General features: G+C 47.6%; 1 protein-coding gene across 4 annotated transcripts in view; it reads left to right on the top strand.

The window, feature by feature from the left end:
* Positions 1-26,792, top strand: part of SDCCAG8 (SHH signaling and ciliogenesis regulator SDCCAG8) — a 1,515,443-nt gene that overhangs the window by 663,835 nt on the left and 824,816 nt on the right. The gene's annotated exons all lie outside the window — the stretch shown is intronic.

Below are 26,792 nucleotides of genomic sequence, written 5' to 3'. Positions count from 1 at the left end.
ACTATATCATCCTCCACCCCAACCTTTTTTTTTTTTTTAAATATTTTTTATTTTCTCCCAAAAACAAAGAAAAATAACAACAAATATAAGCACAGTTTTAACTTACGTTGAATACCCATTAACAGTTACAATACTTTCAATAATTTCTATTATTTAAATTCCAGCAATTCCACCAAGTTATTTCAATACTTTGTTTAAGCAGTGCGGGACTTTTGTCTCTCCTTCCATTTACTTAATGGCTCCCAAATCCTTCTCCCCAAACATCTTCCTCTCCTTCCTTTCCGAGCAGAAATATTTTCCTCCATATTATGTACATACAACGTATTTGACAACCAAGTTTGAAATTCTGGGGGATTTTTATCCAACCAAGCCCTAGCTATTGTCAATCTGTAAACGGCCATTATAGCAAACAGGAATTCTGCGTGCTCCTGCTCTCCTTCTGCCACTCCTAACATAATCCACGATGGTGAAAGAGAGATCCCTATACCCAAGGACCTTGCAAGGAACCCCTCTATCTCTTTAATCAAAAATTGAAGTTGGGGACATGTTGCAAAGATATGTATGCTATCTGCCTCTAACGCATCACATCGAGGGCAGTTAATTCCTACAGTCCCACCCCATCTTGCTATCCTTGCTGGCGTAAAATAGAGAAAATATAATGTTTTATAGTGCTGAGACTGCAAAGGGGCTGAACTTAATATTGTGCGTCCATAATTCAGAGATTCCAAAAACAAATTACTTTTAACTCCTATTTTATCTGCCCATTTTGTACTAAATTTCTCTAAATCATCCTGATTTTCTTTCAACAATATTGCATAAAACGATCTTATCGTACAGTCCCCCATCAGCTTGATTTTCTCCATTATTTCTATCTTGGTAAAGCCTGCAGGACCTCCCACTTTGTTTCTGAAGAAACTTCTAATCTGTAAATACTTGAAAAAAACCCTATTATCTAAGTTATATAAAGCTCGCAGATCTGAGAATTGCATAAAACCATCCTGAGAGATCAAGTCTCCTATTTGCGTAATCCCCCTTGTTGCCCACTCCGCCATTGTCTGATCAGCAAATATTTCCGCTGGGAGTGATCTATTATTGCATATGGACACATATCTGTTATACCTCCCCATCTTGACTTTTTTTTAGAAAGCATTCCATACCAAATCAGCCGCCTTAACAGTTATAAACCTGGTTCTCTTAAAATAGCTAGAATCTATACATTTTAAAAAACAGTTATAGGTATTTGCCCCTAACACAACTGCATAAATCTCAGTAGACATCTTATGCATTCTTACATCATCAATATTCCCCCCAATTAATCCTTGTATATATTGCAAAACAGTTGCCATATAATATAAACAAAAGTCTGGTGCTCCCCATCCCCCTTTTTCCCTAGGAAGTGTCATAAACCTATAGGCCCTCCGGGTCTTACCATGTGCCCAGATAAACCTGCTACATATGGCCTCTAGGCCCTTAAACCAGTTGGCTTCAAACAACAAGGGTATAGCCCTAAAAAAATATAAAAATTTAGGTAAAACCAACATCTTAATGATGTTTGTACAGCCTACCAATGACAAGTGTAGGTTATTCATTTTTTCCAGATCCTTTTTAACTTGAGCTGTTAAGGGTGCGATATTGATTTTAACAATCTTATCTACTTCTGCTGTAATCTGGACCCCCAGATAGTTTGCCACTCCCACCACTCTATCATCATTACACATTACCCACTGATTTTTAACTATCTGAGTTTTCTCTTTATTCAGGCTATATCCTGAGAACTGCCCAAATCGCACAGCTTCTTCTTCGATTACCCTGATAGCGTCCGAGGGCTTTGTCGTCAGGGCGGCCACGTCGTCAGCGTATGCTAGCGTTTTAAATCTACAACCGTTTAATATTAGCGGTGGAATCAGAACATTTCTTTCCAGCTTTCGTATATAGGGATCTAGGTAAAGAGCATAAAGTAAGGGCGAAGAGGGGCATCCCTGCCTTGTTCCTCTCTGGATATAGACTGCGGATGTTTGTCCTCTATTAACTCTTATCTTGGCCGTCGGGTTTATATATAGGGTCTGTAGAGCTTTAATAAATCCTACCCCTATACCATTCCATCTCAGAACTTCCCACATATACCTCCAAGAAACCCTGTCGAATGCCTTCTCAGCATCTAGGAACAGGGCTGCCATGGGGTCTTCTAAAATGCTTGCTGCATCAAATGCCGTAATTACTTGTCTAGTATGTTGAGTTGTCCCTTTACCCAGGATAAATCCATGCTGAGAAGGAATTACCAGTGATTCAACTACCCTAGACAACCTTTTCGCCAAAATTTTAGAAAACACCTTAATATCTGCATTCATTAAAGTAATAGGACGATACGACCCCGGGATGTCTGGGGGTTTACCCTTCTTCGGTATTACGATGATGTCTGCCCCGCCCCAGGACTCTGGTACCGACTCACCCTTTTGTGCCAGCAGCATAACATTAAACATTTCTTTTATGAGAAAGGGTTGAAAGGTTTTGTAGAATTCTATCGGAATCTGATCCGGGCCAGCTGCCTTCCCTGATGGTAGATCCCTCATAGCCTCAACCAGTTCCTTCAGCTGCAGTATCTCCTCCAGCCCTTTCTTGTCCTCCTCTGCTAGCCCTGAGGGCTCTATCTCGCTTAAATAAGTCCTTATATCCTCCACTTTCTCTCGAGCATCCTTTGTATAGAGTTCTGTATAAAATTGCTTGAAGACCTCTCGGATCTGTTCAACTTCCTTCACCCTAATTCCCTGAGAATTTTTAATCTCCTTTATATCGGCCATCCCGACCCTTTGCCTAGCATGCACAGCCAGTATGTGGCCAACTCTTTCACTTAGTTCGTATACCTTTTCCTTATTTACCAGATACTTCTCTACTGTTTCCTTCCCCATCTCCTTCATAGCTTCAGCTTTAAGCGCAACTATTTTCAATAAGATCTGGTCAATTGGGGAGTGTGTATGTAAAGCTGTAATAAGTGCTTCCTCTGCTTTAGTGATTGATTTATTAATTTGTTCAGCTTTTACCTTCAAAATTCTTTGTTCCTTAATTACATTCCTCAAGGTTTCGCCTCTTATTCCAGCTTTAAAAGCATCCCACACTATCCCTGGTGTTGAAGTACCCCTATTTATCTCCCAATATTCTTTGATCCAGTTACTCAATCTTTCCCTATACCGCTGATCCTGTAGCAACTTTCTATCAAATGTCCATTGTCTTAGCTCTTTGTTTCTCCTTTGCCCAATTGCTACAGTTAGGACTAATGGGCTATGGTCTGAGATGATCCTTGGTTCCCTATCTATTCTTGCATAATCCAGCAGTCCTCTTGTAATTAAAAAATAATCCAACCTAACCATTATCTGATGAGGGGCTGAAAAGAAAGTACTCCCATCTAGATTTGGGTGACATTTTATCCAAGGGTCTTCCAACAAGTTATGTATTGCCATATCTGCTAAGGCTCTATAAGTCCTCCTTTTCCTCCCCAAGTATTTTCTACCGGGGTCTAAAAAACTACTGTCTGGATCGTGCAAATTCAGGTCACCACAGAGTATAATGGGCTCCGGCCATTGTGCCAATTCTGTATCCAAAAATTGAAAAATATCCGGATCATCTCCTGTAGAGCCATAGACCGAGACAATCGTGATTGTCTCCCCCCTAAAACTTATCTCCGCTATAGCCCATCTTCCCCACTGATCCTCTTTCTTTCTCTTAACCAGCGTATCCTGACTCCTACCTAAAATTGCCACCCCTCTCGTCTTTGTATTTTGGTTCGTTTTTGCCAGCGTGTTATAGCCAAGCTGTTCCAGTAAATAAGCCTTAGTGCCTTCAATATGTGTTTCTTGCAGGCACACTAAATCGAGATTTAGCCATTTTAACAGGGCAGCCGTCTTTAGCCTTTTATTTACCTCATTTAAACCACAGATATTTATTGAGGCTATCCTACATGTCATTGAGGTTCAAAATTTTTACCCTCTGTAAGTATGCATGCCTGCCGTTTTTCATCAAACCTCAGTATTTTCTTACCTACGATTCTATTTACTAGTATACTGTACCTCCTACCTCGCAAACCTTCACTACCTTTACTGTGCTTAAAACCACCTCCTGAGTGCATGAGTTTCCCCTTCCCCACCACCTCCCCCTTTCCCCCCTCTTCCCCCCTCCCCTTTGGATCTCCACCCCAACCTTATTAAATTTACTCATTGCATTCGTTTCAGGGACTTTATCTGGCGAGGCTGCTCGTTTCCGCACACTACGCAATGCCCCCTTCTTGGTAGGGAATTTCCTACATGTTCTAACTGCCCGTACTTTTGGAGTCGGTAAACATTGTTCTACCATATCAGGGCAGTCTCCTGTTCCTAACTCATTGGGGGTAGTTTGTTCAGACTCGAGCTGTCCCATCTCATCCAACTCTACCACTTCCGGAATAATAATATCAGAATGATTGTTCGCATCCTCTATACTAGAAGCTGATGAGCCCCTTACTGGGCTCTCTAATTGCGGGGTACTAATTTTCCCTAGCGACTGTCGCCTTTCAGAGTTTATCTTACTAACCTTCTGGACCAAATAATTATCCATAGTGCGTGGCCCAGAAGGGGGCTTAGATCTCGACATATTATAAGCAGGCACAGCCCCCTCTAAAGCTTACTGAATTGTTATCACGTTTCCCGGTCTTCTATTTGTCCTATAATAATAAACTTTAAAACAATAGCAAAGTCTTAGCAACCTACTCGATGACACACCCGGTGCTTTATATACCATATATGTTCATAAACAGCGTCTCTGGCCCAGCCCAGTCTCTTCTGGCCTCTGAGGGCCACAGAGGGCCCGCCCTTTGCCCGGGCTTAGCCCGGCGCCGCCGGCGCGTCCCGCGACGCGGAGGGAGCCTCGCAGTTTTAAGCGCCTCCGGGCACGCAGGAAAGCGGAAGCGGGAAGTGCCGCTAGGAACTCTGGGGGCTGTAGTCCCCAACACGGCGTCCAGCAGGGTCGATGGCGGCAAGGAAGACCACAGTGCTTCCAGACCCCGGGTGATGCAGAGTGCGCAGCAGAGCGTCCGCCAGCCAGGTAGGCTCCTCCGATATGTGACCTAGTCATAGCAAACACATCTGCAGGGATACCTAATATTTCTGCATGAGTCCTGAGTTCCACTTCAGCCCAAGCTGAAGTTTCTAAATCATTGCCCAACAAGCATTCAACAGGGAGGTCTGCACTTACCACAACCTTCTTAGGGCCAGTTCCCCCTCCCCAGTTGAAATTAACAACTGCCAAGGAATGGTCTGTCCTGACATTGCTAGCATTGGGCACTTGGTACATCTCACCAAGTATAATTTGCTCAGGAGCCACAAGATCTTTTGTCACTATGGTGATACTTGCTCCTGTGTCCCTGAATGCCAAGGCCTCTTTTCCATTTATCAAAGGCTGCTGTCTGTATTTGCCCAGATTACTGGGACTGACAAATAAGGAGGCAAAATCCATGCCTCCACAACAAATCAGTACAGCCTGAGTAGGAACTCTGACTAGGCCAGAGTCCTCCTCAGATCCCAGGCTTAACCCTACTACACCCTTATTCTGAGTACCACCACTTGGAGCTGAACTAGGAGGAACAGTTGCCTTAAGGGCAATGGTGGCTGGAGTTGAGTCCTTGGACTTGGTACAGTCACTTGTCCAATGGGTCTTCTGTTTACAGAATTGACACCATGGTTTATTCTTTCCTTTTCCCTTGTTGGATTGTGACTCCCCACCAGATGCAGATTTCTGGGGCCCTTGAGAAGACTTCTGGTCTTTACCCTTCTCCCCACCCTTATCAGAGTTTTTAGAATCTTGCTTCTTGGAGTCACCACCTTGGTTCTGAACCTTCTACCTCACCCTGGTTTTGACCCATTTGTCTGCCTTCTGGCCCAATTCTTGGGGAGAGGTCAGATCAGAGTCCACCAGGTACTGATTCAACAACTGATTTTTACAATTATTAAGGATCTGCTCCCTCATAATTAAATTATACAATCCTTTAAACCCACACACTTTACTTTACTACCAAGTACCCAGCCTTCCAGAGCCTTAGTAGCACAATCTACAAAGTCAACCCAGTCTTGAGTCTGTGCCTTTTCGGTATCTCTGAACTTAATCCTGTATTGTTCAGTGGTTAAGCCAAGTCCAATTGCTCACTCTTGATTCTGAGCTTAGCTCTCTCAAACTCAAGCAGTTGGCACTTCTTCTTACAAGAGGACTCCCTTTCATGAGAAGCAGAAGTCCTATGAGAAACAGAGGTCCCTACAGAAGTACCAGAATGATTAGATTCCTGAGAAGGAGATCTTGATCTTCTTGGTAAACTGTTAACCCTTCCAGGTGGGGTAAAGAGAGGGCCACTGAGGCCTTCTCCTTCACCTTCAGGAAGAATTGGATTGTCCAGGTTAGGATCATCTTGATCCTCCTGGCCAGCATCAGAGTCCAGGTCATAGATTTTTTCACTTCCTGGCCGCCTTTCCTCTTCTGCTGCTGTCCCACGCAACTTTCCTGCCTCATCAGACCCTGGGGTCTTTCTGAGGTCATCTAAAAGCAAAGCCTCTATGAGGCGTTGAGTGCGTGGGTTTTCCCTGTCTTCAGTTTCCTAGCTGTACACATACTCCTCAATTCTTGGAATGGGATATGGTCATACTTAGTTGGCAGAGGCCCACTGGTTTCTGGCCTAGAAGACATACTAGTGTTATGTGGTGTGGTACCTACCTAATCTGGTGGGAACTACTAAACTCTCTTGAGTTGGAGAAAGGGTGTGCTAGACCCTTGACTTACCCAACTCTAAATTCAGTAGAACTTACTTTATTCTAGCCTTGATTTATATGTACCTAGTACCTTTAGTGGTTTTCAGTTAGTCACTCAATGAGATTTTCTGGTAAAACAATAGAAAGCTTGGATCCCACCACTGCCACCAATGTGAGAGGTTGGCTTGGTATATGCTGTCCACTAATTAAAGTGGGCACCTTGCACCAGTCCAAACGACTCTTAATGATCATTAGGTTAAAGACAACCTTTATTGAACGCTATCCTAGTGGTAGCTATGGAGAGCACCCTTCAGGCTAAGTCTCGAAGGAATGGTTTACCACATAATAACCTCCGGAATGACCAAATGAAAGGAGAACCACACAAGGGATATATAAAATATATGTATTTATTACTAAACACTCTCTACTAACCTCTTTATGAGATTAGAGAACAAGGCACACAAAATTAAAGCAGTAGAATGACAGTAAATAGCACAATAGACAGTGGGCTCCAGGGGGAGACCAAACCATACACTAAGAAGGTGGTATAACAACCACGACTTGACTAGACACAGTGCCTAGAGCACGTAGAATCGCTGGGAACCCAAGGAACCACCCAAGGTAGTGACACAGGAGACCCACGGAGGATGTGTGCAGTGTGAGAACACAGCCGTGAGCTCCGTACAACTCTATGGGAAAGTCGCGGTTGGAATTTTAAAGTTTAAGGACACTTAGGAGAGGACTTCAAGCAAACCCTTTGGAACAAAGAAGGTTCTAAGGCCAGCACCCTTGAGAGTACTGAGGTACCCGTGTTACCTATCCCAGGAGAGCCGGGTGCATAGGGGTCAAGTGGTGTTAGAAACGCTTGTTGATTTCAATGGAGTGATGCAAAGAAGTGCTGCTGTCAGGAAGATGAGAAGTGTCCGGTGTGATCCAAGACTGGATCGGAGCTGAGAAGAACCTGAAAGCAGAGGGGACAGAATCTGGGTCACTTCACTGTGACCTGGGGCACGGTAGACAAATGCCCACCAATGTCGGGTGTTTCAGGTGGGAAGAGGTGAAGCTTGACTCTGCAGCCACGGGAACCAGTCGACAACGACGACGACTAAAGTACAGAGGTGAGCTGTCTCACGAAGGATGTTAAGTGCTGGGGGGGTCAGTGTCCGGATTGAACAACAACACGCCTTGGCAACTGCAACCCACGCGGTCAGAGGATAGATGCTTCGGTGAGGACCAGCAAGGTCCTGGGGACTCTCCAAGTGATGGAGAGTCCGGGCACGTCTGGAGCAACCAGGAAAGCCCACTTAAAGTTAAAGTTCCCTTCTCAGGGGCCCACAGGTCGACGGACCAGGTATCGAAAACGGACCACGAGCTGAATCACAAAATACCAGCCCACTGAACACTCGTGGAGTGTAGGCCGGATATTTTCAGTGGAAATACTGCTCGGGGTTTGGACTACAAGTATCCCAAAGCACAGCCTCAGGGGTCGCCAAAAAGCATATGCTGCTGCAAATGGACACAGTGCTCAGGGGTAAGGGTTGCACGGTCCCCACGAGGGCTGCGGGTCTCAGGATTGCTGAGAGCACAAGTCGACCTCGGGGACACTTGGGAACCCACCTCTTGTGTTGCAGAAATCTTCGAAGTCCTCAGGAGCTCGGGAGATGCAAATCGGTCAAATGCGTTTAAGGTGCCTGCCTTGCAGGGGAGTAACTCCTTTACTCCAAGGGAGATTCTTCAGTCATCCAGCGTAGTGTAGATAGTCAAAGTACTTGGTTTCTGTAGCAGAGATCTGAAAGAAACACGTTAGTTAGATTCCTCACCTTAGAATATCCCCAGGCGTCAGACTGGATCCGGAAGATTTTTCGTCAGCAATACCCCTTGCGCGTCGCTAGGCGTCGTCTGCGGCTCCGCGTCCGTCGTCGGCGTCGTGCGCCGGGATGACGTCGTCGGAGTACTTAGACGCCGCCCTCGCGCGCTGACGTCAGTTCTTCTTTTTTCCGCGCCAGTAAGCGCAGATCCGGGAGAGCTACCCCTTTTAGTCTTTTTTGACTAACTCTTTTTGATCATTTTTGATCCCTGTCTGTCGACATCTGGTGCCGGTAGGATGCCTGGGTTCAAGGCTTGTGAAGACTGTCATCGACTGATGTCGGTGACCGATCACCACCGCCGGTGCCTCTATTGCTTAGGCCTCGACCACGACGCGGAGTCGTGCAACGACTGCCAGGCCCTGACTTCGAAGGCTAGGCGGGAGCGGTTCCGCAAGCTTCTCGAGCTTCGCCACTCGGCTCCGCGTCGTGCGCGATCCCGGTCCAGGAGGAGGTCCAAGGATCGCTCGCGGAGCCCTAGCCGACGCCACCATCGATCGTCGGGCTCCAAGTCGTCGGGTAAGTCCAAGCACTCAAAGAAGTCCAAGAGGCGACATCGCTCTTCGGACTCCCCTCGCCGGTCGCGCGACTCGGCCGAGGGTCCAAGTGGTTCCACCCCCGCGGCTCCGGCGGAGCCGCAGGTGCCGCGTCCGCCCCCATACCTTCCGGTCCCTGGGGCTGACGCGGCGCCGGCGGAGATCAGCGCCTTCCTCTCGGCCATGAGGAGCCTGGCCCCGCCGTCGACGCCCGCTGGCGCGCCTTCGGGCCCCGCGGGCTCGACTGGGCGACCTCGCGTGCCGGCGGCTCCGGCCCCGGCGCCGTCGACGACTCCGGTCTCGACGCCGCAGGTCCCCGCGGGGCCCATGCCTGGGCCCCAGTCGACGCCGGTTGACCTTGTCACTCCTCCACCGGCGCCGACGCCTGAACCACCGACGCCGTCACCGGCGCCGCCGACGCCGACGCCTGTGACGCCGACGCCCCAGTTTAGCCCTCATCCGGACCCGACGCCGGCACGGCGTCCGCCGACGCCGCATCCGACGCCGCTAGAGACCTACCATCTCTACAGTCCGGTTCCGATCATTCCTCCTGTTTATCAGGAATCGGAAGAAGGGGGCGACTGGGAGGGGTTCGAGGACCCTCTGGCTGTTCAGTCACAGCTTTCTCAGGACTGGGCAGATGAACTGGGGGAGGCCAGCGGGCTGGACACCTCGCCAGACGCTGGATTCACTTCTCCTCCGACCGTGGCTTCGGAGGAGGGTGCAGCATTTTCTGTGGTGCTGCGCAAGGCGGCTGAGGCCCTTGGGCTCGAGTTGCCTGCCGTGGCTGTGAGGACCAACATCCTCACTGAGGTGCTTCAAACCTCAGCAAGCTCCACTGAGCCTCTGCTGCCGTTTAACGAGGCCCTCACTGACGTTCTGCAGGGCACCTGGTCCAAGCCCTCCACAGTTCCTCCTGTGGATAGGAACGTTGCCAGGCGCCACCGCCCTGCTCCGGGCGACCCCAGCTTCCTGTCCCAACACCCCACCCCCGAGAGTCTGGTTATCCAGGCCTCTACTTCCCAATCCTCCTTCCCGACCGCTCCGCCGGACCGGGATTCCAAGAGACTCGAGCAGTTTGGCAAGAAACTGTTCTCGTCCCTTAGTTTGGGCCTGCGGTCCTTAAATACCGCCTGTCTCTTGGACCGTTATTCCCATTCCCTGTGGGATACGGTGGAGGACGTGCTGCCCCTGTGTCCGGAGGAGGTCCGGCCACGTCTTTCCCAGGCTCTGGCCGATGGGAGGGATGCAGCACGGCACGCCATAAGATGTGGGCTTGACACCACGGACTCGCTAGGTCGGGCGATTTCCACCACGGTGGCGCTCCGCCGCCACGCCTGGATGCGGTCCACGTCATTTTCCGGGGATGTCCAGAACACCCTCATGGACATGCCCTTTGATGGCACTCGCCTGTTTGGTGAGAAGGCGGACAGTGCGCTGAACCGCTTTAAGGACTCCCGGGCTACGGCCAAGTCCTTGGGCCTCTCGGCTCCGCGGGCGCACACCTCCGCTTTTCGCCCCTTTCGTGGCCAAGGAAGGGGCGCCTCCTCACGTCCGCAGAGCCACCAGCCGCAGAACCAACCTGCGCGCGGTCGCGGACGTGGCTTCCGCCGTGGCGGAAATGGAGGCCGACGTGGTCAGCCCACATCCACCCCGGCAGCATCCGCCTCAAAGCCTTCCTAGTCCGAGCTTTCAGGCCCATACCACGCCAGTGGGCGGCAGAGTTCGCCATCACCTGCTCCACTGGCGGTCCATAACATCGGACAGGTGGGTGCTGCAAATCGTCCGAAGGGGCTACTCCCTCCCCTTCGAGACGACCCCTCCAGCCATGCCACCACAGCACCACCGTATCTCGGGGGATCATTTGGATCTTCTCCGCGAGGAAGTTTCGGCTCTCTTGGCCAAGGGGGCCGTCGAGCGCGTTCCGAGTCCAGAAGTAGGTCGTGGTTGTTATTCCCACTACTTTCTGGTTCCCAAGAAGGGCAAGGGGGGCCTGCGCCCTATCTTGGACCTCCGGAATGTCAATGCCTTCCTCCGAAAGGAAAGGTTCAAGATGCTAACGTTGGCTCAGGTTTTAGCTGCCCTAGACCCTGGAGACTGGATGGTAGCGTTTGACTTGCAGGACGCATATTTCCATATCCCCGTCCTGCCGGCCCACCGGCGTTACCTGCGGTTCACGGTGGGCCAAGAGCACTTTCAGTTTACCGTGCTCCCCTTCGGCCTCACCAGTGCCCCTCGGGTGTTCACGAAAGTGATGGCGGTGGTCGCAGCTCATCTGCGCAGATCAGGGGTCCCAGTCTTCCCCTATCTCGACGACTGGTTGTTGAAGGCGGGCTCGCCCCAGGCAGTCGTCTCCCACCTCCAGACTACGGCGGATCTCCTGCATTTGCTGGGGTTTTCCATCAACGTGCCGAAGTCACACTTGAGTCCCTCTCAGACGCTCCTCTTCATCGGAGCGGTTCTCGATTCGGCGCAGTTCCGGGTCCATCCACCGGAACAGCGGGTCCGGGATATACAGGCCCTGGTTCCCATCTTTCGGCCTCTATCCCGGGTTTCGGTCAGGCTAGTGTTGCGGCTTCTGGGGCTGATGGCCTCCTGCATCCTACTAGTGCATCACGCCAGGCGGCGCATGCGGGCTCTGCAGTGGGACCTGAAGTTTCAGTGGGCCCAGCATCACGGCAACCTGTCCGACCATGTCTTGATCTCGGAGGGCACTGCACAGCAGTTGCAGTGGTGGCTCACGGACCGCGAGTGGGTCAAGGGCAAGAGCCTCTCCCTTCCCCAACCGGAGCATGTCGTAGTGACGGATGCGTCCCTCCTGGGTTGGGGTGGCCATATGGGAGAGGCGGAGATCAGAGGCCTCTGGTCTCCGGCGGAGTCTCGTCTCCACATCAACCTGTTGGAGTTGAGAGCGATCCGGCTTGCACTGAAAGCCTTCCTTCCCTCTGTCAGGGGAAGTGTCGTGCAGGTGTTCACGGACAACACCACCGCCATGTGGTACTGCAACAAACAGGGCGGGGTGGGGTCGTGGACCCTTTGTCAGGAGGCTCTGCGCCTCTGGACATGGCTGGAACACCAGGGCGTCACCCTGGTGGTTCAACATTTGGCGGGCTCTCTGAACGCCAGAGCAGACGAACTCAGCCGCCGGTGCATGATGGATCACGAATGGCGTCTGAACTCCGAAGTGGTGCAAGGCCTCTTTCAGCAGTGGGGAGAGCCTTGGTTAGATCTATTCGCCACCGAAGAGAACGCGCAATGTCAGCAGTTCTGCGCGTTGGAATTTCCAAGGCGGCACTCGCTCGGCGACGCTTTTCGTCACGAGTGGAGTTGCGGTCTGTTGTACGCCTTTCCGCCTATACCACTTCTGCCCAGAGTGCTGAAGAAGATCAGGCGCGACCGGGCCCAAGTCATCTTGGTGGCTCCGGATTGGGCACGAAGATACTGGTATCCCGAGCTACTCAGTCTGTTGACCGATCCCCCGATACGTCTGCCCCTTCGGGAGGATCTTCTGTCGCAGCAGCAGGGGACGGTCCTCCACCCGAACCTGTCCAGCCTCCACCTCCATGCGTGGAGATTGAGCGGCGGCAGTTGATGCCATTTGACTTGCCTCCTGAAGTCTGTGATATCATTCTGGCAGCCAGGCGTCCCTCCACAAAGTCGGTATACGCCTGCCGGTGGAACAAATTTGTGGCATGGTGCACAGCAAAGGCTGTGGATCCCCTTTCCGCCCCTCTTTCTGAGGTTCTCCTCTTCCTTCTTTCTCTGGCCCGGCAGGGCTCTGCCCTGGGCACCCTGAAAGGTTATCTTGCTGCCATCTCCGCCTTCTTGCGGCTTCCTGATCAGCCTTCTCTTTTCAAGTCCCCTGTGGTTACACGCTTTCTCAAAGGCATTACACACACGTTCCCTCCTGTCCCTTTTGTAATGCCTCAGTGGGACTTGAATCTGGTTTTGACATTCCTGATGTGCGCTCCCTTCGAGCCTCTTCACAATTGCCCTCTTCGTCTTCTAACTCTAAAGACTGCTTTTCTGGTAGCCATCACCTCGGCTAGACGGGTGAGTGAGCTCCAGGCTTTATCTTCAAAGCCTCCTTTTCTCTCTGTTCATCCGGACAAGGTTGTCCTTCGGCCTCGTCCCTCTTTTCTTCCTAAAGTGGTGACTCCATTTCACCTTGGGCAGTCTGTCACCTTGCCCACCTTCTTTCCGCCTCCGCATCCTTCCAAAGAGGAAGAGAGGCTCCACCGTCTGGACCCAAAACGTGCGCTCTCCTTCTATCTGGACCGCACAAAACAGTTCCGGGTGGACGACCAGCTTTTTGTTGGGTACGTGGGCGCTAAGAAGGGGAAAGCTGTGCACAAACGAACCATCTCTCGGTGGGTCGTTTTGTGTATAAAAATCTGCTATTCCTTGGCTAAAAAGGACCCTCCTGTTGGGCTGCGCGCCCATTCTACTCGGGCCACGGCGGCTACTACTGCCTTGGGACGGGGAGTCCCTTTGCAGGACATCTGTCAGGCGGCGACGTGGGCTTCTCTACACACGTTTGCCAGGCATTATTGCCTTGACAGCCAAGTCCGGAGGGATGGCTTCTTTGGCCGTTCTGTCCTCCAGGACTTTCTGGTGTGATCTTGGTTCGCAGACCCACCACCGGGGATGGTATTGCTTGGGTATCTATTCTAAGGTGAGGAATCTAACTAACGTGTTTCTTTCAGATGAACAAGTTACTAACCTTCGGTAACGATGTATCTGTAAGAAACATTAGTTAGTTAGATTCCTCACCGACCCTCCCATCCTCCCCGTTCTGCGAACTGACATCTAGGGTTAAGGTTGTCCTTTCAGGCCCCTAGATTTTATTTTTGGCACCAGTGTCGGTCTTTGCATGGCTCTGCGTTCCTGGCGCGGAAGGCTATGTACAAGAACTGACGTCAGCGCGCGAGGGCGGCGTCTAAGTACTCCGACGACGTCATCCCGGCGCACGACGCCGACGACGGACGCGGAGCCGCAGACGACGCCTAGCGACGCGCAAGGGGTATTGCTGACGAAAAATCTTCCGGATCCAGTCTGACGCCTGGGGATATTCTAAGGTGAGGAATCTAACTAACTAATGTTTCTTACAGATACATCGTTACCGAAGGTTAGTAACTTGTTCTTTCGTTCAGGTAAATCTAAAGTCCTGTAATCAGGGGTTCCTACTTTATACCCAAGGAAGGGGTGGGGCAAACTCTGGGGACCCACCTATGGGAGGGTCAGGACAGAGGGGTGGCTACACCCATGTACTTTGTCCAGTTTCTCGCCAGAGCAGGAACAAATGGCTCCTGCAACCGGTTTTAGCTGAACTATGCACAGGGACACCAAATGTGCCCCCAGTGCAGACATCAAAGCGCTCTGAGTGCACGCACCCAGCCCCAATACACTAAAGCCTGTCTGGGAGGTGGTCACTCCTCCCTGTGACAGAAAACCTATTGTCCAGCCTTCCTTTGCCGGAGTTTCGTCCAGCAGCAGGGGAGCAGACTCGTGTCTGTGGTTGACCGCATCCATTTTGTGATGCCAGGTTCTGTTAAGCTGGTACCGGGTGTACCTGTGTTGTCATATTTCTCCCTCTAGGAGGGTAGAATCATACCCCCCACACCAGTTACTGGTGTGGAGGTATGATTCCAAGGTGTTTGACACCAAACACGACATGTTTCCATGCAGCCGTTTTAAAGTTAGCATTTACCGCGAGGGTATAATGCACTTAAGTATATATGGTTGGCTGCATCACAAACAACCCCGGAATAGAGGTTCTGATGGCTGCAGAGGGGCTCTGCTCATGCAGGAGCACCTTCTCACATAAAACCCAGCACCCTGCCTTCAGGATTGATAAGGCCTGCCATAGGGGTGACTGATAGGTGTATATGTGCAGTGATATAGGATAGATATAGTGAACCTATATCTAAGTAAGGGGTGCATGCACCACCTTACACAGGCTGCTGTAGCAGACCTGTTGTGCCATTTTGAATGGTCTCCCAGGGGTGGCATAATACCTGCTGCAGCCCCTGAGAGGCCTCTGGGGTACCCATGCCCAGGGTATAAGGGTACCCCATAATCCAATCTGGAGTGTACCTAAAGTACATGCAATCAATTTAGAGGAGAAAGCAGCTAGGCTGGGGTCCTGGATAGCAGGATCCCAGCCAGACTAAGTTGAAAACAGTGAAACATCAGCAAAACGTGGGGGTAACTATAAGAAGCAGATCCTACTCTCCTACAGTTCTGCTCAGGAGATGAGCACCCTGCCCCACACCTAAGTATCTTTTGTCCTCCATGTCTGGAAGGAATACACAACACGCTGCTGAAGAGCCATTCACAGTCGTGTGACCCTGGATACTGGCAGAAAGACTCATTTGGTATAGGCAGAAAAATGACAACTTTCTAAAAGGGGCATTTTCAGAATGGTAACTTAACGTAAAATCTGAGTAACCTAACTTAAATTCTGCTTTTACCATTAAAGAGAATTTTAAATTACCATTCCAGTGAGTGGAAGAAGCATTTCTCTATCTGTTCCCAAACTGAAGTTATACCTTATTAAGTGTAATAAGGTAACCCTATGTTAATCTATGGGAGAAATAGCCTTGCTCCAATGAAACAACAACTTTAGGAGTTTTTCACCCTCAGAACATGTAAAACACATGTCCTACTTTTTAAATACCATGTACCTTGCCCTGTGAACAGTTATAGCCTACCTAAGGGGTGACATATAGTATTAAAAAAGAAAGATTAGGCCTAGCAAAAGGTTTACTTTGAAAGGTAGAAATGGCAGTTAAAAAGGTTGCAGTGACAGGCCCAAGACATTTTATAGTGCTACTTTAGTGGATGGACCAGTGAGTGCTACTTTATAAGTAAATCAAATGTGCCAATTAAGGGTATACCAATTTCACCATGTTTTCAGGGGAGTGCACAAGCACTTTATCACTTGTTAGCAGGCGTAAAGTGCACAGAGCCCTAAAAGCCAACAAAAATAGGTTCAGCAAAAGAAGGCAAAAATCTGGGGTGACTCTACAGAGGGGGCCCTGTCAAATAGAAAGTAACCAGTATAAGATTGTTTTTTTTATGGACGGGGCTTATTGTGGCTAAAAGAGGTATTGCCAAATTCTGGAATGACTCTAGATCTCTGCCATTTGTAGGTTTGGAAGAAGGGATTGGACAACTATACGAGTTTAGAGAGACCCTTTTAGGCTGCTGGGGGATTTCCACAGAAACATTATAAAATCTGGAAAGACTGGCCCAATATAGGGGTTTCATGCTAGAGCCTTGTGATCGTCAACCGTGTTTTTTTGATACTGAGATTCTTTCATATACGGAGAATGGGTGTTCCGTTGGATCTTTGGTTGGTGGTGGTGGTGGTAAATACAGGGGACACTGCTGTTGATAACTACCTATCACTTAATGGATAATTTTACTTACCATGCTGTATGACCCTGCCATTTTGGTAATATGAAAAAGACAATAAAACAAAAAATATAAAAAAGTAAAAGAACTGAAACTCTTGTAAAGGGGTAAACTCTGATATGATAGGACAAACAGAAAAGGAAAGTTGTTTGTACAGACTGACTAATTCAGGCATGTTTGATTTGAAGAAAGTTTACAGGTAGTGTGAAAATGGTAAGTCAGAATATTTCAGAACCTCAGGTCCCGGAGAGGACATCTGTGCTTCATTTGACAAGTATGCATAAAGAGGAGGAAAGTTTAAAAACAAGACTTGGCATAGGCAGAAGGTCTGAATTTTAATACGCTAACACATGCGAATAGAGGCTTGGGCAAAAGCACACTTAAGCATGCCTGTGTTTCATGGATTAACCCATTAAAGCCAAACCTAATAGCTTTACCAATGCTAGTTATCGTTCTCACTTGTAGACATGGCCCTCACAACACAGCTGTTTACCAAAGAGCCTCCCATTGCTACTAGTGAAAGCCTTCAGTTCTTTAAAGATCAATTAACTAAGACAAATGACAGCAACTACAAAGACTGAGTGGGCTTTGTTACAGGAAGAAGCCATTTTGTAACAGCAGTATTGAAACAGCCATGTTTTTGCAAATATTCAGTAGGAATATTTGAAGGGGCATGGAATTAAATAATTTTATTCCTTAGAAAACAGCATGCTAATTAGCAAACAGTAAATATAGTAATTTACTATTTAAAAAATGGCATTTATCATCTTTTTTGAAAAAATCTGCTATATTTTGTAAAACATAACAATCTTAATTTAGTTGAGAAGATAGTGGAACACTGTCTGAGATAAATTTGTATAACTTTGATAAACGTTGTGAAATTTCAAGATGGCTCCATTTTCTCATTTAACAAATGAGTCATTTATCAGTGGCATTGGCTTTCCATTTTTGGCTTGTGGTACCAAGCTAGGGACATGGAACTACATGAGCACAACTTATTATTTTTCCTTCTTTCTGTTTTTTTACGCAAAACTGACTTTTCCGATCAATCACCGTGATGCAAATGGGATGGACAGAAAAAACAAAATGCCCAATAAAACATTTAAACTGTCTGTTTTTTTGTGTGCTACCAAATGGTGGAGTTAGAGGGATAAGAGGAAGCGAATTGGGCTAGAGGGAGAAAGAAAGGAATGGGGATATTAGAAGGAAAGATAATAGTTAAGGCTTACCCCAAATATGGCTGCCCGAACATTTGCAAGAGCAAAGCCTTTGTTGTTGATCTTGCAAGATTTTGGGTGGCTATTTGGTGCCAGCCTATCTCGATCTGCAAAGCGACAACCCAACTGGATGGCCATCTGAAGGATGTGCTTACATGCGAGTCCAGTCAAAAGCATTAAATAAGGGACTGCTGCCACGAAAAAAGACATTTCATTATGTACAGAAAGCATATATGAGGTAAAGAATTCAATATGACAAGAAACTGATGATGGTTTGTATTTTCAAGATGTAAAATAGTCCCTCGTGCATTACAGTGAAAGCATGCCATAGAAGTGGGAATGATACAATAAATAGCCAATGGTATGCAGACTAATAGGCTTTAAAACCCACTATGTATTTTGGGTTTAGAAGAATAGTGACAAAGGCTCTGCCAGACAGCCATGTTGCCAAGCCAGACCTAAACAAAGGGGCATTGTGTGATTTAAAATATGGTGACAGGTCGGCTGGGATGGCCTCGCGGAGCAGAAAATCACGCCAGTGGTGACGACTCACCTCAAGGGTACATACTTCCTCTGACTCTGAAGAAGCTTATCCTGGCTCTGCGCAACATCATGAACAGGACTCGCAACACAGGACCTTCCCCTACTTGTGATGCTGATTCAGGGGCATCACAAGACAAGAAGATTACTGTGTACTTGACTACCATGACCCTCTATATTTAACTGTAGATGAACAGTGTAATTACTGAATGCATTCAATGCATATACACAAAATATACAAAACTGCAACATACATCTAACAAACATGCTTAAAAGAACAAGTTAAATATCTTTGGTCATTCTTTTTCTGGTAGAGACTCTATCTAACTACAGATTCCTCACCTTTTGCATACCTCCAGGCATCAGACTGGATCCGGAAGCTTTTGTACAGCAATGTCCTACAGCGTTGACAGGTTGCGTCGTGTGACATCATGGTTCTACACGCATTCCGTCTCATGCGGTTGTAACGTCTGATTCCTTACATATACATCACCTGATCGCGCTAGTGTCAGTTTCTTTCTGCCCTCCGCCCATACGAACAGACATGGAGCTTTAAGAATCCCAATTGCAGTGTGTATGATAACATAAACATTTTTGTGAGCAGATACCCAAAATCGTACGTATATATCAACATTAACGTCTGCGTAAGCCCCTTTCACAGAACAGGGAGGTGATAGGGTAGGTGACAAACTGCAGTTAGTTAAAACCTCTGCCAGAAAAGGCGTTACCGAAGGTAAATAACTTGTTCTTCTGATAGAGACTTTTAACTACAGATTCCTCACCTTTTGAATAGGTACCATAGCAGTACCTTTCAGGTGGTGTGTCTGTAGATTGACTCAAATTAGTTATTCTTGCAGGACAGACCGGGCAAAAGGCCTTCTCTCCGGACTTGACTATTTAAAAGGTAATGCTTGGTGAACATGTGCAAAGATGCCCACATTGCAAATTGAAATAACTCCATTATCCTCGATTCAAAGCTGTGGTAACCACCTTTTCCCTAGTTGAATGTGCACACTGCCTCTCTGAAGACTGTTTCTTGGCTAGACTAAAACAAATCTAAAGTCATTAGACAATCCACCTAGAAATTGTTTTTTGTGTACTACCTTTTCCTTTTTTATTGCTGAGAATCCAACAAAAAGTTCATCCTGTCGAAATTCTCTAGTTATCTCCAAATAAAAACGAAGTGCTCTATCACCTCGTGTTTTTCTGCACTGACGCCAGTGTTCATCCTTCCTGCGATAAATACAGTTGGGACACTAAGACTGGAGGTGCTGAGATTCCCTCCAAGAATCGCCGCCATTAATTTAGACGGAGTTCTATATTGCCACCATTAAACTGGATTGACCTTGATCTGTGGATTAGTGACAGCTCTGATATCTATATGAGCTCGGTTGAACATAGCTCCACGACAAGGATTTATCGTGTTGAGTCCGACTAAGAATATGGTCTTTTCTCATATGCAATATCCATTGTCCTGAAGATGGTCTGACGGACTGACGCCATTTAAGACCGAAACGTCGACTCCATCATCTACTTCCAAAATATTGATTGTATCCAGTGATTATTATTCTCATTAGGAGATATGTCATTGATAGTTTTGTTGGAATAGATGTTTTCTTCATGAATTGTAGAACAAATTTGATTTCACCTCTTTCATGAAATATTGCTGAATTCATTGTTCACGTGTACTCCTTTTTAACTTGATCTACATATATATAAATATTTTTATATTTTCAACAAAATATATTCCCGTGTTTTGTGCTTTATATATTCATTCATTGATTTTGTCAGATGACAATTGGGTGTCTGTTCGAATTAGACTCACCTGTAGAGTAAGTCCAATATAAATAACCACAGAACTTTCTTCGAATAAAATCCCTTGCAGGCATCTTTACCCGTCATTTTCAGATTCGCCGAAGCCTCCAAGGGTATATTGGGTCTCCCCTGCTATTATACTCTATTGGGATCAAGACAATGCAACCGTTCCTCTTACTTTGTAGGATGAGGTGGTGCATAAAAGGATGACAAAGTATTGGATTGTCCTACATGAAAGGTCATAACACTACTTTAGGAAGGAATGATGCTCTCCTTCTAAGAACCAACGTATCGGGAAGAAAAGAAACCTATGGAAATACCAATGACAAAGCTCAATGAAGTTCACCTACTCGCTAAACAGACGTAATGGCTATAAGGAACCCTGTTTTCAGAGTCAACAGACGCGCACAAAAAATGTGCGTAGGCTCAAACGGTAAGCACATTAGATAAGTTAACACTAGATTCAAATTCCGCTGTTGCATTATAAAAGGAACAGGAGGAAACATATGAACCAACACCTTTAAAAAAACAAATCACAACAGGTGATTTAAAAAAATGACGGTTGTTCGTGTAAACGCAAGAAAGCTGAAAGAGCTGCTAAATAACCTTTAATTGTAGCTCAGCCAGTCGTTTCTGAGCCCGTTATAAACAATAGAATATCAGAAAGGGAAGCTTGTAAGGGTTGGATCTGGCATGTAGGTACACCGCATCAAAAACGTCTTCCAGCGCCCATCGTAAACAGTCTTTGTAGCTGGCCGTCTGGCTGCCAGAATTACACCAACAACTTCTGGAGGAAGCTCATATTTTAACAACAGCCTGCGCTCAATCTGTACGCATGGTGTTGTAACTCACTCTGGCTTGGGTGCAGAACCTGACCTTGCTGCTGTGATTGGGGTCCTCCCTCAGATGCAGCTGAATTGTTGGACTGATACTCATGGCTAGAAGTTCTGGATACCACACTTTCCTTGCCCAGTCCTGAGCCACTAGGATGACTTGGGCAGGTCTCTCTTGATCTTCTTGAACACTCTGAGAAGGAGAGGTAGTGGCAGATAGGCTATATATGAGTTCCAAGCTACAGCGAAGGTGAAAGGCATCTTCTAGAGAGGACTGCCTTATGTACTCAAACACCTGAAATTCTCAACACTGCACATTCTCTGCAGTGGCAAATAGAACAAGTCGGGGTTTTCCTCATCGTTGGAAGACACCCCGTACTACTTCCGAGCACAGATGCCATTCGTGATCCGCTAGGTATTGCCGGCTGAGTACGTCCACTCTGACATTTAAGGATCCCGGCAGGTGTTGGACGACCAGCGAGCGATATGCCCTGATTGCCCAGCCACCCCCAAAGATAAAGAGCTTCCAGATACAGAGCCCACAAACTCACTCTGCCCTGTTTGTTGAAATACCACATGGAAGTATTATTGTCCATGAGTATCTGCGCTCTTTGCCCTTTGATCTTTGGAAGAAAAGCTTTTAAAGCCAATCGGATTGCCTGAACAATTTTATGTGAAGATGAGCTTCCGCCAGAGACCAGAGTCCTCTGAGCTCCATGTCTTCCAGAGTCCTCTGATCTCCATGTCTTCCAGATGCCCTCCCTAACCCAGTAAAGACTTGTATGTCACAACGGTCAGTTCTTGGTGGGGCAATGAGAGGGATCTGCCGCTGGTCCAGTTGCAGTCTAGTAGGCACCCACTGCAAGTCTTTTTCAGTCTTTTCCGACACCTGAAGGAAATCTGACAGGTTTCCTTGTTGAGCCCACTGAGACTTCAAATTCTACTGTAGAGCCTGCATGTCCCACATGGCATGGTCTACAAGCAGAATGCAAGAGGCTCAGAAGTCTCAGAGTCACGCTCAACAAGATCTAGGCTGCAGGCTGAAATATCAGGATCATGTTCTGAATGTCCTGGATTCAGTGAGGCGGCAGTATAGCTCGAAACAACACTGTGTCCGGCATAGCTCCGATAGAAGGGAGTCTTTGCAAAGGAGTCAGGTGTGACTTAAGCACATTGATGGTAAAACCCAAAGACATCAATAGGTCGCCCGTCATCTGGAGAGGGTTGATAGCTGCTTGAGACAAGCCTGCCTTTAACAGCCAGGCGTCGAGGTAAGTGAAGACTGGTATTCCCAACCTCTGCAAATGTGGTGCAACCATCGCCATCACCTTTATGAACACCTGAGGCACACTGGTCAGCCCAAAAGGGAGTATGGAGAATTGAAAACACTCCTGTCCCACTGAAAACTAAGGTAACGTCTGTGAGCTTGCAGAATGGGAATGTGGTAATACACATCCCACATATCCAACGCTACCATCCAGTCTCCTGGATCCAGGGCAGCGAGAACATCCCAGTGTGAAAATTTTGAACTTGTCCGTCCTCAAAAAGAAGTTCCGGGGTCGAAGATCCAAAAAGGGATGTAGACCCTCGTCCTTTTTGGTATTAGGAATAACAGGAGTAACAACCAATCCCTACTTCTGAACGTGGGACTCTCTTCGTTGCCCCATTTGCTAACAGAGCCTGAACGTCTGTCTAAAGAATTGACAAATGGTCCACTGAAAGAAATTGTGGTGGTGGAGGAATGTTCGGAGGGAATATTTGAAAAGGTAGGAAGTAACCTTGTGACCTTATCTGGAGCACCCTTGCTCTGAAAGTATACTCCTCCAGTCTGGCAAGTAGTAGGTGATATGACCCCCAACCGGTTGATTCAGAGGCATCAAGGTCAACTTACAAGGGCTTTGAAGTTGTTGCAGAAGGGGGAGCTGGGGTTTGGGCAGATCGTTGTGTTTGGGTGGCCATATGCTGTCTACCTGCTCCTCGACCACGTCCGCTAAATGCCTGCTTGGACTGCTGCACTGCTGGTATACACCATCTCCGTCTTTCAAGGTATCCTTTACCAAACCATCCAAAAGGATGTTGTTGTTGAGACAAGTGTTGCACCGGAGATGCCAACCCTAAAGTACGAGCAGTCTTTTTGCTCTCTTTAAATCTCTCAAGGGCAGTATGTGCTTTCTCCCCAATCAACCTTGAGCCATCAAATGGCATATCTATCATAGACTGCTCGACATCTTTTGAAAACCCAGTTGAACTGATCCAAGCATGCCTTCCTATTACTACACTGGTCCCCAAGACTGTAACCTAAACAATGTGTTGTATTTAGTTCAGATTGTATTGAAAATCTTCCAGCATCCTGCCCATCTGAAACCAAACTTTGCAAAGTTTTTCGAGTGTCCTCCGGAATTGCTGGTAAAATATCAGCAACTCTATCCCACAAAGTGTGAGAATATCTTACCAACAGACAGAAAGTATTTAAGGAACATAAGGCCAAACTAGTTGAAGAAAAAACCTTCTTCGCATATGCTTCCATCTTCATAGGCTCCCTATCAGATGGAGTGGATGGAAAAGCATCTGGGTTAGTATTACTCGTAGAAGCCTGTACTATCAACCTCTCCGGAGCTTGGAGGCTTAAGGAGAAAATCCGATCTCCCAGGGCTGGTTGGTGCCTCCTCGCAATCTGCCTATTTATTGGAGTGCTAGATCCAGGCTTAGCCCAAGTGCCCATCAGAACATCTGTTAAATCCTCCTTCAATGGTAATAAAGACTCTTGTAAAGCTCTTGACGGATCCAAAATTTCAGTCAATAAAGTAGTTTTAACCTCTTGCGTAAGTAAAACTAAATTAAGAGCTTCTGCTGCTCTGTGTTTTATATTTACAAAGGATGATGTCTCCTCAGTAGCCATCTTTGGTGTAGGTGATGATAAGCCTTCATCAGGAGAAGTGTCAAGACTGCTAGTGTCTTGTATATCCTGCAGAATATAATTTTGAGGATATTATTCATCAAAAAGATACTCTCTCTGTGTAAGATTGGGTTCTTACCTACCATACACCATAGTTGAACACAAGTGACCTTCAGAATCCAATAAAACAATTGGATCTGCCATTGGCGTCAGCAACGCTGATCCAGGCGTCATATGTGACCTCAGATGAGGAACCTGGGGCATTGATTGCCGCACCGACAAGAATGCTTTTCTTCCCTTCTTTGTTTTTCAAACACAACCACCCTGCTCAGATTCCAAATCTGGACATCCCACATTGTCAAATAATTTCACCACCTCGCTTGGTTCAGTATATTTAGACAATTTCCAAGATCCTACAGGTGCACCGATTTTGACAATATCACCAAACTGAACCTGTACAATTTAACATTCTTTCCATCATCAAAACATTTCTTTCTCTTAATCATGTTGTCCATTTATTTAAATCTACAGGCATCCTTTACAAAAACTCTGCCAAAACATTTCCTCCAGTTCATCCAGCCCAGGATAAATTTGTTTGAAATTTCTTTGAATGTACAGTTTAATGCTCTACCATTTCATTGACCCAGTCTGATACAATGTGCAATTTCTGTGATTGAGACCACAACATTGTAAAAACTCCTCAACCTCCCACGAAAAACCTGCACAGCATTGTTGGTGAGTAAGGTTGTAGGGAAACCCTCTTGACGAAACTACTGTTCTAGAAATCTGGTAACAGTTCCTGAGGTGATATCCTTCCAGCCACCTTGAAAACATGTCGGGAGCAACAATTAAATAGGGACATCTGATAGAGATTTCTAGCTGCAGATTCCTTACCTTAGAATACTCCCCAAGTGTCAGACTGGATCCAGAAAATGTTGTGCAGTACCCCTGCGTAATGGTTGGTGTCATTGTTAGGCTCTGCATCATTGACATCATCCGTGCTGGAAGTGACTTGGGCTGTGCCTTTATAGGCGCCAACCAGCGTGCAGACATCAGTTCTTTTCTTTCCATGTTAGTCAGTGCAGACCCTTTCACTTTTTGACTGACCTTTTATGTATGTTTTGTTCATGCTACTTTTGAGATTTCTTTTCCTGGTGTGCTAGGAATGTCCCCGACGAAATCAGCGAGTAACAAGCAATATGGTGCCAGTCACAGGCAGATGTCTGTGACAGACTCCCACTTGGTTTGTTTGTGTTGCTTGGAGCAGGTCCACGACTTCAAGACCTGCACGGACTGTTGTGCCATGAACCCGAAGGCGCTGCGGGAATATTCCCTGAATCTCCTCGTCACCCGACGTCAGACACCCCCGTGAGGCTAGAGATCCCAGTCGTACAGAATATCAGAATATCCTGGAACCGCTTGTGGAGCTGATCTCGATGCTTGTCATCCAAATCGTCGGGTAAGTCCCACATACACAAGAAGTCAAAGCGCTCTTCGCCTTCTCCATGCCGGTCCAAGTCCTTGGATGAGGTGCGGAACGATGTCACTCTAGGTCTCACTCCACCATGGAGGCTGTGCCTGGGTCCACTCCTCGCCTCCCAGAATTTGCCTAAGAAACCCTTGCCCATTTCATTAATTTTTATGAGGCAATGCACCTCATATTTGGGCCACCCAACAACTCTGGAGTGCTTTCTTGCCCCATTGCTTCGGAAGTGGCCCCCACTGGATTCCCTCTGGTGGGTTCGCCCTCGGTGCAGGTCAGACTCTTGGATCCTGTGCTGAATCTAGACTGTCTTCGCCTTCGAGCTTCCTCAGAGCCCACTCAAGTGCCATTGCTCCTGGCGCTGCCAACTCCCCGTGGTGCAGGCCCCATTGTGCTACTCGACTCTGATACAGAGATGGATGGGCGTTGTCCAGCGGCGATTCCGGCACCGGCAGGTGCATGGCTTCCAAGCTGGAGCCAGTGCCTTTCTCCTTTGACAGGCCTGGAGAGGGAGACTATTGGTAGGAGTCTGAGGACCCTTACGGTTTCCATCACCCCTTTAAAGGGACCAGAGGACAAATGGTGTGAGGAAGTGGCGGATGCTAGCAGTTTGAACATCTCACCAGACACTATCCTGATCTCCTCCTACTGTGGCTACAGAGGAGGGAGCCTCATTTGCAGTGGTGGTGCGTAGGACGGCTGAGGTCTTGGATGTTTAGCTGCCGTCACTGGCATTCAAGACGAAAGTCTTGACTGAGGTGCGTCAACTGGCAGTTTCCTTTCAGAAGCTCTCCTCCCATTCAACAAAGCCTTCATTGATGTCCTGCTTGGGGTCTGGTCCAAGCCCTGCATAGGGGTTTCTGTGCACAGGATGATTGCCTGCCGCTATCCTGGGTACCCCAGCTTCCTTACATCACCGCACCCCATAGAGCTTGGTGGTCCAAGCTTCCACCTCCAGAATGAATCCCGGCATGTTGCCTACCACTTCACTGGATTGTGAATTCAAAAGACTGGCCACATTTGTCAAGAGGATGTTCTCTCGTGCAAGCCTTGTACTGTGGTCAGTGAACACCTCATGCCTTTTGAGCTGATACATCCACACTGTGTGAGACTCAGTTGTGCGAGTGCTGCCCATGGTATTAGATGAGGCCCGTGCCATACTCACCCAAGCGATTGGTGACTGGCAAGATGCACCAAAGTTCACCATCAGATGTTAGCTGGACACAACTGACTTGCTAGGCAGAGAGATTTTGTGGTCAGCCACACCTGCTTGAGAAGCACTAGCTTTTCAGGGCATGTCCAAGTTTCATGGACATGCACTTTGATGGCTCTTGCATTTTTGGCGGAAAGGCAGGCGCGCTGCTGAAGCGCTTTAAAGACAGCAGAGCTATGGCCATATCGTTTGGCCAATCCATGACTTCCCACCA

The sequence above is a fragment of the Triturus cristatus genome, chromosome 6 (assembly GCF_964204655.1).
Source record: "Triturus cristatus chromosome 6, aTriCri1.1, whole genome shotgun sequence".
NCBI lineage: Eukaryota > Metazoa > Chordata > Amphibia > Caudata > Salamandridae > Triturus > Triturus cristatus.
The sequence above is the reverse complement of the archived record's forward strand: the minus strand, read 5'-3'. Positions and strand labels throughout refer to the sequence as shown.